This window comes from Humulus lupulus, chromosome 4 (genome assembly GCF_963169125.1).
Source record: "Humulus lupulus chromosome 4, drHumLupu1.1, whole genome shotgun sequence".
Lineage (NCBI taxonomy): Eukaryota > Viridiplantae > Streptophyta > Magnoliopsida > Rosales > Cannabaceae > Humulus > Humulus lupulus.
In genome coordinates this window covers 201923053-201929714 of record NC_084796.1, presented here as the reverse complement: position 1 = coordinate 201929714, position 6662 = coordinate 201923053, and positions in this window count along the sequence as shown.

Below are 6662 nucleotides of genomic sequence, written 5' to 3'. Positions count from 1 at the left end.
CGAAAGATGGCAAGATCCGCGATCGCTGTAGAGCTTTGCTTCGCAAGCTCCAGCTCCGGGTCCCGCAAGGCGAAAGATGGCAAGATCCGCGATCGCTGTAGAGCTTTGCTTTGCAAGCTCCAGCTCCAGGTCCCGCAAGGCAAAAGATGGCAAGATCCGCGATCGCTGTAGAGCTTTGCTTCGCAAGCTCCAGCTCCGGGTCCCGCAAGGCGAAAGATGGCAAGATCCGCGATCGCTGTAGAGCTTTGCTTCGCAAGCTCCAGCTCCGAGTCCCGCAAGGCGAAAGATGGCAAGATCCGCGATCGCTGTAGAGCTTTGCTTCGCAAGCTCCAGCTCCAGGTCCCGCAAGGCGCAAGATGGCAAGATCCGCGATCGCTGTAGAGCTTTGCTTCGCAAGCTCCAGCTCCGGGTCCCGCAAGGCGAAAGATGGCAAGATCCGCGACCGTTGTAAGCCTTGCTTCGCAAGCTCCAGCTCCGGATCTCACAAAATAATGCATGGCGAGCTCCTCGACCATTGCAAGTTTCAGCTCCAGGAGCAGACATGGTCGATCCACCACTCACAGCAGGCCTTGCTTCGCAAAGCCCCTGCTCCGGGATCACACCTGGTGGGCGTGGCGATTTCCCCAACAGCAACGAGCCTTGCCTCGCAGGGCTCCATGCCAGGTCCCTGAAGTCAGCCACCATGAGGTTCGCAACAACGGTTAGTTTTGCTTCACAAAGATCTAACCTTAAGTCTAGCGACGCTCACCAAAAGAACTCCCGTTCCAAACCATGGAACGGCTCACCTTAGCAATCCCAGCGAACAGTATAACTACAAGTCCCGGGATTGGCTATCTTCCTTAGGAAAGCTAAAATATGGTGAAAGGAGCCTGGCCGTTGGAACCAGGAAACCTTCGTAACCTAGAAACTACGTGGGAAAAGACATCAGCCGTTAGAGCTTCAAGTGGGAAGTGCATAGGTTTTGGCCGTTGGAACCAAAACCTCTTGCGCCCCTACAACAGTTTCTACCGTATAAAAGTCTACCCTAAGCGCAAAGATAAATAAAGAACTCGGCAGAAAGGAAAGGAGAATGCTATAATTATGGCAAATATGTCCGCAATGAAAAACTCAAAATGAAAAATAATTAAAGATAAAACCCCTTCAAGCATTGGGGGTAGCTGCAGCTTCCACGACCGCGGCTTCGGGGGCATCGGCTTCAACTGAGGCTAGCGGAGTCGGCTCATTGGAAGGCAGAACTTTGTCACGGGAAGGTTCAGAGGTCCCTGCCTCTCCGGGATCTCCCGCCTCAGGGGCTCCAGCACGTTCGTCAATGTTGTAAGTTTGGACGTACGCCTCTGGGCCTTGATCCCACACGAGTAGCTTCTCCCTCATGGCTTCGGCATCATCTCCCAGATAACCTAGTACCTACGGGTTCACTTTCCAGAGTTGATGCATGAGGACCACATGCGATATATTAATCATCCTGTTCAGTATCACCTCAGCATCCTCCTTCTCCTTCAAGCGCTCCGCCTCGGAGGTTGCCAGCTGTGCCTCCGCGACAGTTAGTTGAGCCCTCAATTTTTCCATTTCGGCCTTGGAGGCATCCCGCTCTCCCTTAAGAGAATCAATCTCCTTGCGCTGCTCCTTGTTTTGGTTCAGCACGGATTGCTTCTCGGTCACATGCCCCCTGGCAGTGAATTGTAAGGCTCCGATCTCTTTATCCTTCTCGGCGATCCCCAACTCCAGCATAGACACGAGATCCCTGCTCCTCTTGTGAAGTTGCTCCTCCTCGTGCAGCTTATTTTAAAGAGTGGAATATTCCCCTTGCTGCTTAAGGACGAGATCATTTTTCGCTTGCAAGCGGGCTTCCAAAGTATCCTTCTCCACCCTGGCTTGGGACAGCTCTTCCCGGAGCTTGGAGTTTTCGGCCTTCATCTCATCCGACCGCTGTCTGAACTCATTCTCTGCCTTGGCCCGGTACTCTTGGTATTTGGCAAGATATTTCTTGTCCGCCTCTTCCTCAGCCGTGCGCCGGACCTGATCAATCTTCTCCGAAGCCTCCAAGGCCTGTTGGGTCAGTTTTTGCTTCTCCGCCTCTAAGGCCTGGCGAGCCAGCTGGCTCTCCTCCAGTTGAACCAGAACTGCACCAACCTCCCGGAACGAGCGTTCCGCGATCATAGAGGCCTACAAGGAAAGATAACAGAATGAGTTAAGCAGAACCAAATGTGCTAAGACAAGTGATCCCAAAACGCAACTGACGGCCTACCCCGGACAGTTGCTGCTTCACAGCGTGTGTCAGCAACAGCGGATCCTTACTGCTACTGATGGCCCATTTCTCAGAATTAAGCTCGCACAAGCTCAGGGCCATGTCCTCCATCATCTCAGCTCCGAACGGCGCCAATGCACGTCCGAGCCTAGGCACCAGCCTCTTCTCCAAGGCTGGGCCATCCAAAACCGCTCCGGCCGAGTGAAGGGATCTCACCCCCTCGGCCAGCTCAGCTCTCTTCACGGCAGACAAGTTATCTGCCCTTCCCTGAGTGACAGCCTTCTCCGCCTCTAACCGCCTCTTCAAAAAACTATCGGCCCGTCTTACACCCTCCAGGAGGGCAGCGGGGGAAACTGGTTGGCTTCCGAGGGAAGTGGAACTTCAGGCCAGGCAGAGGAAGGTTTGTTTGCTGAGAAGAAGGAGACCCCGAAAGGTTGGACTCCCTTTGGGCTGGAGGAGGAGGAAGACGGGGTATTAAGGCCCCAGTCTGTTGCTTTTGCTGCTGCGGCAGCGGAAGTAATTGCCCTTGTTGCTGCTGCTGGTTTGGATGTTGTAGTTGCTGCCGCTGTGGCGTTGGTGATTGTCTATGTTGTTCTCGTTGCTGTTGCTGTTGCCTTCGACCAGGAGAAGAGTGTCTAAGGCGTTTCTTCTTAGCGCCCTCAGCATCATCTCCGGGACGCTTGCTCACCCCAGTTGTCTTCACGGGGAACACAAGCCCTTCCCCGTCGCTGCTGCTACTCGAGACCATCATAGTCTCGGAAGGCCCGTCGGCAGGAGACTTCTCTACCCTCGGAGACGCTTGCGCCTCGCCACTTGTCTTCTTGGGGGAGGCAGCTTTACCTCCCCTACCAGCCTTGGTCTTCCGTCCTTTCCCCGTGGACGGGTCTTGGCTAGTGGCAGCCTTCTTAATGAGCAAAGTAACCCTCCCCAACATCTTGGCTTCTGGATACTCTGCAAGAAACATACAAAGCAAGGTTAACGAACCAACAAGCAATGAGAAAGAAGATAAGCGGAAGACAAGACAATCAACAACATAAAAGCACAAGCAAGCCCGCCAGCAGGGAACAAGAAACAAGAAAAAGAAAAGTTTGAAAGGGACGACCATGCACGAGAAACGTGGATGGCCTTCCCCGAGCAAAACAAAACATCGCTTCCTGCTCCAGGAAGCTCCCATACTCCTTGAAGTCCGGGAATGACATGCTGAGGGAAGAAGGGTCAACCATGATGACACCTTCTGGCAGACTACCGTCACTCAGACACCCGAGGAGCTCATCTACCCTATCGCAATATCTGTCGAAGGGTATCCTACGCGGATCTAGCCTAAGGAAACAGGGATCAAACCCCATCTGAGAGGTCCGGGAAACTTCAGACAGGCTAGGGGTGTGGATCAATCGAAAACTAGTCTTACCTCTCCCGGAGGTACTAGCCCCCGGAGCCCCTTCGTTAGGGTAAGCCGCGGCGTGGCGAGCCTCGATCTCCTCTTCCTCCGGCTGGGGGTCGGGGAACCTCTCCGCCCAACTAGGAGATAAAGTATTTTCGTCCCGGGCTGCTTCGGTGATCACCTTGGACAGCTCCAGGGCAATCTGCTCCCGGATGTCAGCTGACACCTGACTTTGCCCCCTGCCACTCACTGGCTCAATGTTTTGGAAAAAGGCGAGTAGCCCATACTCCCTCAGCGATTCGGAGGTCACAAGTCCCTCCACTTTCAACTCTTCCTCAGAAAGCCCTTCGTAGAACTTGGACCTCCTTATCATCTCCGCGCAGCGAGGTGTCCGCGGAACGACTTCTGTAAAATTCAAATACGAGCATTAGAGATCCTACCAAAAGGTAAATCAAACGCAAAGAAACAAAGTTGAAAAGAAGAGGAAGGAGCACTTACCAGGGATTTTGAAGTCCAAAGATAGGGCTGGCACCCTCTTCAGCGGAAAGCCAGTCGTCAGGAACCAGTACTCCCGGAGGTCTGGAACCCTCGCGGTATGACAGGTGGGGCACATCACGTCCGGGTGCCTTTCCAGCCTGTAAAACCCCACCTTGTCTGAATGACCCCTCATAGGCAGAGACTTCAACCCGTAGAAGTACAGCACCTCCTCCGGGGTAGGAGCTTCCAGTTTCTGGGACTTGCAAAAGATGAACCACCCCGCTAGGAGCTTGTAGCTGGGAGGAATCAACTGGAAGGGGGCAATCCCCACCTTCACACAGAAATTGGCGAAGTAACTCTTTAGGGGCAAGTGCGCCCCACACATTATGTGTGCCCAGCTCCAGGCACCAAAGCCCTCGTGACTCTGGCTAGCCGACTCGCCCAGCACCGACAGACGGTGCCACATCAGACCTGGGATGTTCTTCAGGCCTGCCTCGGAGGAATACAGCTCCAGCATGCCATAATTCCTGAAAAGGTTCGACTTTTGGTCCATCTCCCAGATTGAACTATTGGAAGTCGGTGGGCTAGTCGCGACCACTTTCGCATTTCCTTTCCCCTTTGCACCAGCGACAGGGGAACCCTTCTCCTGGGCAGAATCAGCCTCCCCCACAGCAAGGAGTTGTTCCTTTGAGATGTTCGTCACTGGACAAAATAAAGAAAGAAGAAAACACTCTAAGCAGTCAGAACCCTTGTCATACCCTAGTGGTATCAAAGGCGTCGGGGAGACCCTCCCCGAAAACTGCTTGGAGAGGCTCCCACCGAGCTTACCGAGGGATTGGCACCATGCCACCCGAAGGGCAGCAAGGAACCAGACTCAGACTCCGAGCCTAAGCCCACCAAAAGAAGTGTTTTTCCAGAGAAAGACACCCTAAAGGCGTTCATGCTTATGCCCTAAAACAGCAAAACAAAGAACGACTTTCCAAACGCAAATCGTCAAAGCATGCAAAAAAGGCTACTTATCGACTCACATCAATCACATGCCTACCAAAGCCCTATTTACGCATGCACATAGGCGATAATGGCAGAAACCTCAACTCTAACAACTACCAACAACCTAAGGTTTGGGAGGAAAGAGCAAAGTAGAAATACTTACTGGTATTCGGGTAGTCGGAGGTTGAAGGAGTAACCGGATCACTGCACAGCACGATCGCGAGAAGTAAAAGCTGCAAAGACGAACGGCGATTCAAACCATGAACTTCGGCGAATAAACCCACTGCCAAATCAAAAGAAAAGTTTCTAGATCCCTTACCAAGAGAAGTGGCAAGTTCGAAGGAACGGAAGCTTGGAAGCCTGAGAGTTTGAAGGTTTGGAAATCTGAAAATCCGAAAGGTAGAGAATTTGAAAGCGTAAAGAGGAAGAAAGGTCCGTTCCCTCGTTTTGAAATCTGGAAAGAAGTCGTTTCGAATTCCTCAAATGGACGGTCCCGATCTTCCCATTCCGTGTGCATCAGATCCAACGGCTGGAGATGAAGCGACAATCCTATTTATGACTCCTCGGATGGGAATAAAGTATTTATTTCCCATCATTACACCACCTCGGGCCCGGAGTACCATTAAAAACCGTCAAATCATTACTCAGATGACTGACGCACGCATACTCAACCAGTCGCCTCACGCACACGTCTTGGTCGCAGAACCATTCCCAGCATGACACGTGGTCCTTGCCGCACTGGAGTACTTGAGTTCAAACAGAAGAAATTCCCTTTCTTTTTCATACTAACACTCAGGCGGGAAAAAGGAACCCTTCTGGGAACACAGAAGGTGGCCCCTCGCCTAATCTAAGAGACCGAAATACCCGGAGGACTGTACAAGCTCCCGGATCTCTCAAAGCTCCGTGACCTTGGGGGGTAAATGTTATCCAGATTTCCGGATGGCGTTTAGATTGATGTCCTCGGGGAAGCAGAATTATCGATGTCTTTCACGGTAGGTGACCAGAGCTCGCGGATGGACAGAAAGGCTTCGACTCTCCCGTTTAGTGTCCGGATTACTCTTCCAAGCAAACACGACACGGAAAACTCGTCAAATCTCCCAGAATCCCGAAGGGGTATCCTTCGGGGAAGCCCCTTCCAGGAGAAGCTCTTCGAGTGGTCTCCGCGGAAACAGTTCCGTACCTCGCACGGAACAAAACCAAGCGGTCGAGTCATGGAGGAGGCGTATTTGGAATGATATCCACCTGACACAGGATCCCGCCTGACACGCCCGTCAGGTCAAAGCCGCACACATCCCAGCACGCCTAAGGGTACCTTTTCGCCTACTGTTCCGCTGACAATTTGGAAAAGACGGCTGACTTTGTGTGTTCCCCATACTTTCACGTAAATATACCCACATAGAGTCTTGTAGCCATGCTACTACAGTAATTGTATCCCCTATTTATGGCTGGTGTAATTAAGACTCATGTACGTAGAGAAAAACCCTAATCCAAAACCCTAGCTATAAAGACCCCTTCATTTTATAAGAAGAGGGAAGGCGAACAAATCATATAGCAAGAACTCTACTAAAA